The following is a 12045-nucleotide window of genomic DNA, read 5'->3' as shown; positions in this document are numbered from 1 at the left end:
GTGATATGATACAATTTCTAATGTGGGTTCATTCTTGACTTGAAAACTTTTTAGTTCAAACTACTGATAATGAACATGGGGGGATTTGCTTTTGATTTTTTCAGCTTTGGGAACAAGCCTGCTGGAAAGGTCATCAGCGGAAGCTGCAGGTGCACATCGCCTCTGAAGATGTTAACCTAGAAGTAAAGCCATGATCCCCCTGAGATAAATACAATGTGATAGTTATAGGAAGGCTTCTAAACAGTAAAGGAGGGAAGTTCTGCTACAATCTTATGACAGGAACGTAAAAATTTTAGCTTAAATTTTAGATGAAGCTCTATTGGTTCATGAAAATGCCCTGTGATTGTCTGTGACAGCAGAGGACTGCTGACCTAGAGGTCTCCTCCAGTCTCATATTCCTGTATTCATTGGAAAACACCCACTGACATCATTGTAGATAAGAGCTGAATTTGTTCTGAATTTGACTGGAAATCTGTCTCTTAGATACTGAGGTCAGATTTGGAAATACAGCCTTAAACTCTTTGCTTCTTTAGTCATGAAATAGGTATGCCACTGGTGTACTACAGTAGGCAAAATCTTAATGTGCACATTTGCAAAAAAAAAAAGTGATGGGGACAAAAGAATGCCATGTGTATTCCATGCCTAGACAGTGCCATTTGAACTCAAAACAAAATACAGAGCAGATGATGTTTGTGAAAGAGGAGCCAGTCCTCGCAGTCATTGACTGAAGAGAAATCTCTGGCAATCTTTAGTTCGAGTTCTCAGACAGCTTTAAGGAAATCAAGGGTAGATATCTTTATCATTAAGCAATAAAGCTCGAAGGAAAAAGAATATCCTTGTGAACACCATCTCTCTAACCATCTCTGATAAATTAACTGTCTTAATCCCTTTTCCCACTCCTTTTTTCCACCCATCCTTTTTTTTAAGTGACTACGCCCTTTCACCTGCTTCACTCTCACCCTTGCCAGCTTCAGGACTTGGAGCAATTCAGAAAGCCCTGCCAGCAAACCTCCCGCTCCACTTACTGCTGTGCTGCCCCACCTCCCATCTGCTGCTCCACGGCCTGTCTGAAGAGACTGGGATTGGCAAGGGAGCAGGTGAAACACTCTGGAAGGCAGACAGAGGGAAGCAGCAGGTTCCCAGCTGGTAGCAGACGGAATAGGACTTAACTTTTCTCCCACGAGACCCGAGCAACCCATAGCTAGATGGAGTTGCCCTGCAGTCACTATTCATTTTCCAGAGACATCAAAGGTCTAGCATGCTACATTTTGCACTGCTTCTTCAAAAAAAGTAAGATGCTATTGAAAAATCTAGTAAATGCACTGCATTTTCATGATAAAAATTGTAATTGCAACTGAAGTGGGGTTTAATAATTTTAAACAAAGCTCTGGGGCATTCTAAGAAAAGAAATACAGGACAAAGGATTCTTTTGTAATATAATACAAACCCCTCACTCAATAATATGTTAACGAAATTTATGTAATTAATTAGTGGATCTTAATGAACACTTAAACATACTGTGCCTCTGGCTATCACAGGGAAATATTCTGGTCAATGAATGGAATCAAATTAGTTAAGGAACAGTAAGGAATTTTTTTTCTTTAAACAACATGAAAAGTTATCTATTAAAAAATTATACCTAAAAATGAAGAATAAGTAATTGGTATGTAGTGTTTGTGTCTGAGATCACTCTCATTTAGAAGCTCACTAGTTCATTGCAATTAAAAATGAAAAGCTTTTCATTAATATTCATATTTGTGGAGCTAAATAGCTGCATTTCTGGCTCCAAACCAAACCAGGCTTTAGACAAGTGATTCCTGAGACCACAGCAGCAAAGTACAATATATAAACAATGTATATGTTGATAGCAACAACCATACATTTCACAGAAAGTCACATTTGCCTAAATTTTCCACTGCGCTGCAACACAGCAGGGATTTTTCCTGTGATCTTGAATTATAGATGTGTAGATATTTTGCCAAATTTTATTTTCCAGTTGAATTACTAGAAAACAACAGCAAAAAGTTGCAATGTATAAAGGAAAACATAATGTCTGAGTCCCATTGGGAAAGTCTATCAACAGCATCCTTTTGGGTAGGAATTTCAGCTAGGACAAACTTCCTAGCCTTTTGCTTGCAGCAACTAACCATCTCAGCTAAAATCATAAAACTTTCTGGAATGCCAAGGTACATGAAGAAAATTTAGATATGAATCATGTTTATTTAACTTTTATTTAAAGATAGCAATAACTCCTTTGCACTCTTTGGCAGCCTAAGGCTGCTTACAAGTTACACCTGTATCTCCCATTACGTTAATGAGATTATACCTACTCATTAACCTCTAGTGTATTAATGGCTAATTATGTGTCTTATTATTTAAAAGTGGATGCCCCATACAGGTTGTGTGGGATAGGGGAGGGATAGCTGAATGTGAGTGAAGGTTTAGGTGTGTGAAATGAAAAGGTAAAGCTGTATCTACAAAGGGTTCTTAGAGGTTAAATATTTCACATTAGGAGGGTATTCATTACACTATATTTAGTTTAGATGAATGTGCAGGTGGAATAAAGACAAAGCACTGATATTGTAACTTGCAGCAGGCATTTGCTTCAAAGATGCTCTTGGTATCAGGGTGAATTTCTTTAGTTCCAGTTTCATCCTCTCCTTAGAGCACTCACATGTGCCCTATAGCATGTAAAAGCACAAGATGTGCTAAAAATATATATATTCCTGGTTTGTCTTCTGAGGCAGTATTAAATTCAGGTCATTTTGACTGAACTGTACAAATTTTTCAGCTACAGTCCTTTTTCAGAATAGAGGTGTTTAAGTGTTCTGAGTAACATACAGCTATTTTACCCAATTATTTTGTGTAGAGGGGAGATAAGAGTATCTTTTAAAACATTTCAATTATCAATAATATTTACCTATTTAAATGTTTAACAATGTTTCAATGTGAAGCATTTTGATTCCTGGATTAAATAAAAATTTATTTTTAAATTCTCTTGAAGTTATTGTCATGCAATAAAAAATCTTCCTCAAAATCTTACCCACCCTCTTGTTACTCATCTCTTTTTGAAACTGCTAGAAAGCCAAACAACCCATTCTACACAAAGTCCTTTTTCTTAAACAGAACTTCTCAGACAGGGCTTAGCCTGCTGAACAGCATTTAATCACTACCACCAAAGCACAGTTATGGTGTCATGCAAAAGATAATGTCACTGAGTCTCTAGGTATGAGAAAGATGATTTGTTTGACTTGATTTTTTTTTTCCTAATAGCACTGAGAAATCCCTTTAGGCAAGACCCTTTTTTTTCCTTTGTTTTAATTTTTCCTTAAGCAAAAAGGAGTGGGACTCATTTGTTAGGTGTGTGAGACTTTGCAGGTCTGGTTTTACAATACACCCTTTAGTCTTTGGTGAGGCTTGTTAAACCCTGAAAGAAAAGTCATGCATTGACTGAGTGACGCCACCCTGAGGTTGATTCCCAAGGGAAAGTAAAGATTCGGTCCTGCCTTACAATCATTAGGGTGACCGAGAACAACTTCTAGCAAGTGATAGCGTACCCAACCTTGGCAAGCTGCATAATAACATTAAACCCAGTGATCTAATTATTCACTTCTAATATAAAGGGCAGGGTTCCCTGGGAAATCAGGAGCAGGGCTGAGAAATACATTTCACAATACAAACGGAGGCAGTTTGTCAGGATTCTAACCTGGGAAAATTAACTTATGAAGCTGTCCTATGCATCCAGTGTGCCCAGTTCAGAATAATTTCATATTTATGCAGGGAGGATCTTTAAAGCACTAAATTATCAGGCTTGAACACCTTGTTTGAAATATCACTTTAATTTGTTGTGGCTCAGAGATCTTTAACTTCTTATTAACTATGGAGATGCATAATATAAATATATACATAAGTTTAGCATAGCAGTTTAAACTAAGCCTTACTGACCTGTGAACATAAGAGAAATTTATAGGTAGAAAACATCTTTCATATAAGCCAGTGAGAAAGTTAGCAGAACTGAAGATAGCATATAAGACTTTTCTTCAATGTCAAACATCTTTTTCATGATCATTTCTTCACTTTTTCTTTCTTCTGTGTAACCTTGTGTGCTGCCAGGTAACAAATTTTTGCTGTGTAAAGGTACACATTTCCAAATATATCCTTAAATACAAACTGAAAATGTTTGCACGTTCATTCATTTGTACAGCTACAACTTTGGATTTGTTTGCAGAGGAATAGCTACACATGCCAAAGAAGTGACTGTTCTATACCTCTGTACACAGAAAAATAGATTTTTCTGCAAGTATATTTCAAACTGTGGAATATTTGAACTACAGCCTAAGCAATTACCTGAGCAGTCTACTGGGAATGTACATATTAGAACAAGTTGTAAAATAATCTCTTCCAAATTGCTATTAAAAACAAAATTACAGATCCTAGGCCAGATCCTCAGCTGTTACAAATTGGTGGCTGTTACAAGTCTCTGACTTCATGTGTGCGAAGTTTGAGCTCCAAGAGAAATTTTACAGTAAAACTACAAGTTACTGAAAAATGAGGTTCAGAGTAGAAGCACAGGTGGTATTTGCACCATCTCCTTCAAATTCCTTTAGGCATTTAGCCCGGCTTCTCTAAATCATGCCTGCCTCCTCTGCACTGGCAGTATGAGGAACCTGGGTTCCTCCAAACTGCACCATAACAGATGACTAAAGTAGAATCAGTCAGACAATGTAAATGCCCTGAATACCACAGAAAGGTCATGTCTTCTGTCTGTATAACTGAATTGCTAAAGAGACTCTGCTTTCAAGAAAAAAAAAGAAGTATCAAGCCATTTCATTGTAAAGGTTGTGGTTATTTACAAAAGCAAATCAGTTGTTGCTCCAATTTCTGCATCGCTTTCTAATTTCTCTGGGATTCTCTTAATTAAAAAGTATCCTGAATATTGTCTTGCTGTCTATAATAAGAAAGATTCTTATTTTCTTCTTTAATGATGGTCTAAATCTAGTGTAGTAACCAACTGACTAACATAGGGAAATCCCAATCTTTCAGCTCCATTGTATAATTTATACAATATGTTCAACACTTTCCCACATAATAAACGTGGGAATCCCTTACAAGCAGTCCAAGGTCTGAGGTTTTTTGTATGAATCATGTTCGCTGCATCCTGGCTTAACCACACCCCCAACTACTTCTGCTGGGAGCCAAAGAGTTACTGCAATCACCACTGGTAGGAGATATCATGTGCAAAGGCATTATTTACAGCAGGATGCAGTGAAGATGAGAGACAGAGACTGATAACTTTATCTCAGGGGTTACCTGGGAAAGACTGCTCTAGGTCTATTTAAAAGAGTAACTTTAAATAATGAATAAATTAAGAGATATTATCATTCAAATATTACTTCTTGCTATGACAAATCTTTCATGTAACCCTTAGCCAGGTTCTGTTTATTTAAGGTGATGCTCATTTGAATAGTTTGGGAAAGAAGTGCTTTCACTGTACCTGTTATTCAATTTGACAGTTCTTTGCAACATGGGGGAGTCATGTTTGAACTTGTACAGAGAAATGTCATTGTCTTGTCTTTAGAAAAGATATTCAAGATACCTCAGATAATGTTCACATGCATTTAGCCTCCCTCACTGGAAATTTAACGTCTGGGAGAAGTTTTTATGTAAGTGAGAGGGCAAATGACAACAGGTTGTCCCATTATTAATGCAAAACCAGCAATTTTAATCAACCTTCAAAAACTAATGTGTAGTTACTGAGTTGTGCTCAGTACTGAGAATCAAGCTAGACAGCTGCCTGTAACATAGATGTCTCCACTGTACATTTATTCCTATTGCTTAGAGCCCTCACATAGCATAGGCATAATCGCCTCTTCTGTCAGACATATTTCACTTCTTTTATTCTGTGTTGTCAGATGAATCCCAGCTCCACCTATTGCAAACAGGAACAAGAGTTTGTCAAGGCTTTAGGCACTCAGCTCAAATCTGACCACCTGACTTGGACTTTTGCTCTGAATCATCCTCTGGAAGAACCTCCTAGATACACACCTGTCTGTTGACTCCAGAGGGAACCAAATCTAGAGGCCAGTCGGCTAACTCAGCCACCTATGTCAGAAACCGGATTGTGAATGTTAAATAAAGCCACTCACAGTTATAGGGGGGTAAAAAGAGCAGAAAAGATTTGGTGCGACATTTTTAAGAGTGAGTTTTTTAGAGCGTTTTCCTTGTTGGAAGTGGGAGGAGGAATTCTTGAAAGGAATTGCTTTTGCACTATCATGCAAAGGTGCACTAGTTACAATCCAGCCATTTGTTGAACACTGAGAGTTTGCCATGTCTGCATTCTGTATGAAGCAAGGAAGTCAGAAATAGGGATCCTGTGTTTGGCTCTTATCTACATCACTGATTCAGTTTGTAATATTAAGCAAGTCAAGTAAGTGGTGTCAGGGAGGCAGCACAGGTTTTCCCACATCACAGAAATGCTGTTTGGCTGAATTAATTTATGCTTATGAAGCACTTAAACTTTTTTTGAGAAGTCAGTGTAGTAGTATGAAAAGGAGTTTCTCACAGGTTCCAGAGGTGCTGGGATCCAGAAGAACTGTGGCAATTAATCAGCGCTCTTACAGAGTGAGAGCACTGTGCCTCTCTGAAAGACAAGCATACACAAAAGTTAAGAAATTGTTTATTCCAGCTGTAATAGGAAACTTTTGTATATAATTTCCCTGCTTACTCAGAGGCACTTTAACATCTGTCAGGCCAGGCCTAGCACTTAGCACACAGATCTAAGGACAGAAACACATGCCCCATTTCCTGATAGCAGCTTGCCCACCACTGCTGCCAGACTCAGGGACCACGCATAAGACACCAGGCTCAGTTCCACCAGTGTGTAGCTGGGCTTCATGGACCAAATCCAAATTTGTGCAGGTGTAAATGAGAGCCACACAGTCTGTTCCATGCCTTTAATGAAATTTCAGTTCTCATTACATGGCACTCTCTTCCTTTTAACCATTCAAGAAGGTTTAAGGACTTCAGCCAAAAGTTGTTCACCTTCCATTCCTTGCTTCTTTGAGGCATGCAGCATCAACCAGCATCCTTATCAACAGCTCCAAACATCATTCCCACCTGTTTCCCATTCAGATAGTGCCAGTCAGGTCAAACAGCAATCACCACAAGATTTGGAGTTGTTCAGGGAAAGAATGTTTAAGGGGATCCACACTTTCCTTTCAGATCCCTGGTTTCAGTCAAAATCTCTTCAAGCTCTGCTATAGAAAAATCGCATCTTTCACCCAAACACCACCAACCCACTCTTCTTTCTTGTATTTAATCATAATTCCTGTTCACTGAGTTGTTCTTTCTCCTGGGTTTATACACTTGTGCTCCTCTCCACTTTTACTCAATCTTTGAGCATCTGGTAACATCCAATGCTGCCAAGTTTTCCTATGAGTGCAAGCACGCTCAGAGGCCAATAGTGACAGTAATCACTGTAACAGACAATTTCAAATATTGTGTGCTCCTCTTACACTACAGGGACTGCTTTCCCAGCCCAAAGGGAAAAAAATAAAAACTGAAAACCTTAGAACTATCCAAAAATATGTATTTTAAGCTGGTAAGGAAAGCTAATGCAGTGGTTTCATTTTTTATTCTTTACACCTACAGACCTCTACATGCATTCACACATCTATACTTCAGAGCACTTTATAACTTCAGTCATAATTTAGAATTTTTAAAAGGCATGCAATGCAAGGCATTGCAACAGATTGCAGTTTGTTTCTATCACCCAGAGTCTGGAAGCATAAGCAATGTTGCATTCCTTATCTGCTGTATTTCCTTGTCTCCTTTTGAACCCTGACAGAGGATTAATCACCTGATGGGAATACCACAGACTGCAGAGATCTGGTGGGAAATATATTTCTGAATGACTTCACACTAGTCAGAAGTTCATGATGTCTATGATTTATTGTCTCTAATGAATTTCTCATTTCTTTTGAGAATTTAAACTAGTTCAGCTGCTCCTAGTGATGAGGCACAGAATGCAAATACAAGGCCACGGTAACTCTGTGAAGCTCATATTTGGAAGGCAGCTTCTCCAAAATATGCAGAGAAATTATGATTTTAGACCTAAGGAGGAGAAGAGCAACTTACTTTTCAGCTGTTTCCACATTCTTTTCTGGCTGTGCTGTAAAGACTTATACACAGAAAAAGAAATGTAGAAGAACTGTGGCCAAACTCTGAAGTCCTCCTTCAATTTTCATCACATTTTTACATGGCAAACTACCTCTCAGCATACTTCCATGTAATAAGATACACACGTGGAAGAGCAGAAAGAAAAACAAGGCCAAGATGTCAGGACTGCTCTTTGGCATATTCAGGACGTACCAACTGCAAGGTGAAAACGAGAACAGCTCAGGTAACAGACACTGTTGGACAGATGGGGTTTATAAACCCCAGGAGGGTAGAACTGCTCAGTAGGATCATTCAAAAGCAAAGGCAGATGGCAACATCTTACAAATTCTACCCTAAATAAGGATTTCAGGTTCAGCGCCCTGATCTGAAGGAGCAAATATAGCTTGGCCGACATCACTCAATGTTTCAACTAATTCTTAAAGCATTTTTATTTCTTAATATCTTCCTCACTGTTCAGTTTTGATGTTCAGTGCTATGCCTCCTCTTCAGCCTTGTGTATGGCTAGTAATTTCTTTGGGATCAGAAAACTATAAAAGCAATGTTAATTGTTAAACAAACACTTAACATTTTGCCACCTCTAAATATACTTCTGAAAACATACAATATCTTCTTCGGCCCAAAAAGACTTTAAAGGCTGTCTTCACTGAGCAATGTGATAAAAAGGACTAAAAACATTCAAGATAGTGGCAGTGTTTTAAGTGTTAAAAAGTAAAACACATTTGAGCACGCATGTGAGCAAGGGTCTGACTCCTGACTGGTCTGCCCCTGTGTAAAGGGGCATAAAGTCTTTCTGTTCTGATATGAACAACTGCAAGTGACAATGCTAAGCAAAAGTACTGGAAAACTAAGGTTATCAATAAGTCAGTAAGCTATAACCAAGCTAGTAAGTCAAGCAGATGTTTATCCATAGTCATATTTATATAAATGCCATACACTTATAAGTTTGAGCTCACAACAAAGCCAGAGAATTGTCCTAATGCTTGACTTAGGAGAAAAGAGACACTTTAGAGATGAATAATTGGTTAGGCTTTCTTCCCTCTGTCATTCCCCTAACAGTCTGGATGTGCTTGTCCTCCATGTTGAGAATTTATGTGTTCCCTGCAACGAAGAGAGGTTTCATCTCCTTTCAGCTATCACATTCACCTCTTTCAGAAGTTTTGCTTTGCCCAAATTCTTTGACAAGGAGTGAGTGAAATCTCAACCCCGCTGAAGGCAGTGGGAAATTTGCCATTCACTATAACAGAGCCAGGGTTTCAACAGAAAGTTTACATCTGTAGAAGACCAGACTGAATCTAGTCCAGTGTTTGTGAAGTGCTTTGAAGTAGAGAGTGTTGCAGCACAGAAAGTATTGGTATTATTACTATTGCTATTGAGTGCAAGACAGAGAAGGTAGAAACCTGAGAGTGAACTGGGAGGAAACACTGATTCTGGAGATCTTTCTCAGAGGTCAGTACATGGCATTTTTCTAAACAGTTTCCTTTAAAAGTGTCTAGTAAAATTCTCTTTCAACTTAAATACTTTCTTGGCATGTTAATCAGAAGCAGATCTTCCTACCAAGCACAGCCATCCTGATGGAAAGCATCCTATCTTTTCCTTTCCATACTTTTCCTGGAGTTTTATTACTGGTCTCTAAAGATTAACTGAAATACTCCACAGAGAGTTTAAATTTTTTTCAGAAGCACTGCAAAAGCCACGCTGGAAGGGAGAAACTGTGTTTTGCTTTCAGCCTGTCTGTTCTTCCTCTGAACTACAGTGTGGCCCGTGCACTTCACTGGCCCATGGAAAAGAAAGCCTGGGATCCAGTATTGTTGGCAGTTATAAGCTCTTCCATTACTTGTGGTTGTCGTGTGTTTATTACCGCCAGACAAGACAACAGTTGGTCATCAAGGAAAAAAAAAGCCCTCTCCCATGATCTCATTAACTAGTTTATTCTGCCACAGACTCATTCAGAATTCTTTTCAAGTTACATGGACAACACTGCAGTTGGGAAATGTGTTAGCTGCTACCAAAGGAACTAACATTTGGGTCTTGGCTGTTGCTTCCCCTCAGTATTCTCAGATCACAGTCCCTGCAGTTCCCTCAAACATCTTGCTCATTGGAATAAAATGCTCCCCATAGGGTTCAGACACCCAGGGGCTGATCTTCAACTGGTGCAGACTGTCAGGGCTCCCTTAACCTCAGGCAACCCAAGGTTTTCAGCTTCAGAGGATTTATCAGCAACTCAGCAGCTGTGAGGAGAGCACAGCGTTAGGTCAGAGAAGGAACAGGCCAGCAGTTGTGAATCAGCCATTGGCACACTCAGCTCAGCTGAGAATTCCCAACCACAGCCTACAGAAGGGGGTTGTTACATCTTGATTAATTTCAAATCACACTGTCTTCTTTCAGTCTCTACCTTTTTTGGTTATCTCAGTGCACAGCAATGGTCCCAGTGGTTGAGATCTGCACAGTTGTGTTCTTGACTCTGATCTTAATCATGTGCCCTGCGATGGAAACAGTGACAAATTACTTTTACCAGTCAACTAAAAAGAAAGGACAAGCTGGTATAGTCTTCCAAATTTAATCAACTACATTACAATCCAAATAAAGGTGGTGATACAAAACATGCTATTAAATACTTCACTATTTAGCAGGTATAAGTGCAGCTACAAAGAACTTTGAAATACCATAACCTAGGAATCTTCCAAAAACAGTTTCTTCTTCTGTTTTTAGCCCAGATATCACTTACTAACAAGCTATTGCTGCTGAGACACAGCACATTAGCACTGAATTAATGCACCTATACATCTTCTGGAATGGAATCTGAAGTGGATCTGGTTTCTATATGAACAACTGTGATCACATCCATCTACATACAATCGTGTCAACACCTCACTTGATGCTCATACAATTATTTTTCAAGAAGTCTCTTAGCCTCTCAGTACTTTGGAAAATGAGACCACTTCTTAGTAAATTGAAATATGGATCTAAATGCCTAAGTTTATACAGATAGATTTTAAAACATTGGCAAAAGTGAATAACTGCATTAACAAGAGCAAACCCAAATATAACCATCTATTGAAGTATTTGCTGCAAGTATATATGTATTCCCTATTTAAAGTTACCAGTATAAAATGGTATGTTCAAATGTAACATTTCAACCAATAAACACATTCCTAAGGGAAGATATGGCATGCTTTTCCACCACTTATCACAGTCAAACACACCAGCTGCATCTGTTCAGGGCAGTTCATATCTCACTTAGAGCTACTTTTCATGGCCTGTGACATAAAAAAGAAAGTACCTGGGCTCACTCTCTGTTCTTAGGAAGATCCACAACACTGCGCAAATCAGTATTTCCTTCATGCAGCACTGCTCTTAAGCATCCGTGGGTGATTTCAACACCACATACTGGTCTTTGACTCCAACAGAACAGGCAGGGGGAGAATTTAGAAAAGGAGAAAGATAGAGTATTGATCCCTTTCTGTGCCCTCAGATGCCACACAGGAAGCTTGGGCTAGAGAGACTTAGCAAGAGGGGTAAGTTAATATTCTACCACTCTCTGAAATCAGCTGTAACATTGTTATAGATTTAAGGTGGTCAGGATTTCACTTGCCCTGTTTTTTCCTGACAGAGAAAGTCTACTGTTTTTGCTGAATTAACTTCTAGTGGGGCTACTTCTTCCTTTTCTGGAATTTTGGGCAGCAGAAGACCTGGTGCTGCTAAAGCCCTTTGATGAGCAGCCCTCTACAGCTTCCAGGTCCACTCTGCCTCTGGGGGTCACACCTGTTCACAGCCCTATGGCTGAACAGTACCTCACAGCACGTCTTCCCTGCCTTCCCTACTGGTGGAAACACACAGGCACCCTCTAGTCATGCATCTCTCCTTCTC

The 12045-nt window shown here is 39.1% G+C and overlaps 1 long non-coding RNA gene across 1 annotated transcript; it reads right to left on the bottom strand.

Moving 5' to 3' along the window:
• Positions 1–3850: 3850 nt before the first annotated feature.
• Positions 3851–11613, bottom strand: LOC109144814. Its single transcript, XR_002045810.3, has 3 exons — positions 11459–11613; positions 10571–10658; positions 3851–6640 (listed from the first exon to the last, which is right to left on the bottom strand). It is a non-coding gene; the product is annotated as an uncharacterized LOC109144814 (long non-coding RNA).
• Between the last annotated feature and the right edge of the window lie 432 nt (positions 11614–12045).

The sequence above is a fragment of the Corvus cornix genome, chromosome 2, assembly GCF_000738735.6.
Source record: "Corvus cornix cornix isolate S_Up_H32 chromosome 2, ASM73873v5, whole genome shotgun sequence".
Lineage (NCBI taxonomy): Eukaryota > Metazoa > Chordata > Aves > Passeriformes > Corvidae > Corvus > Corvus cornix.
This window is presented reverse-complemented; position numbering and strand designations above follow the sequence as displayed.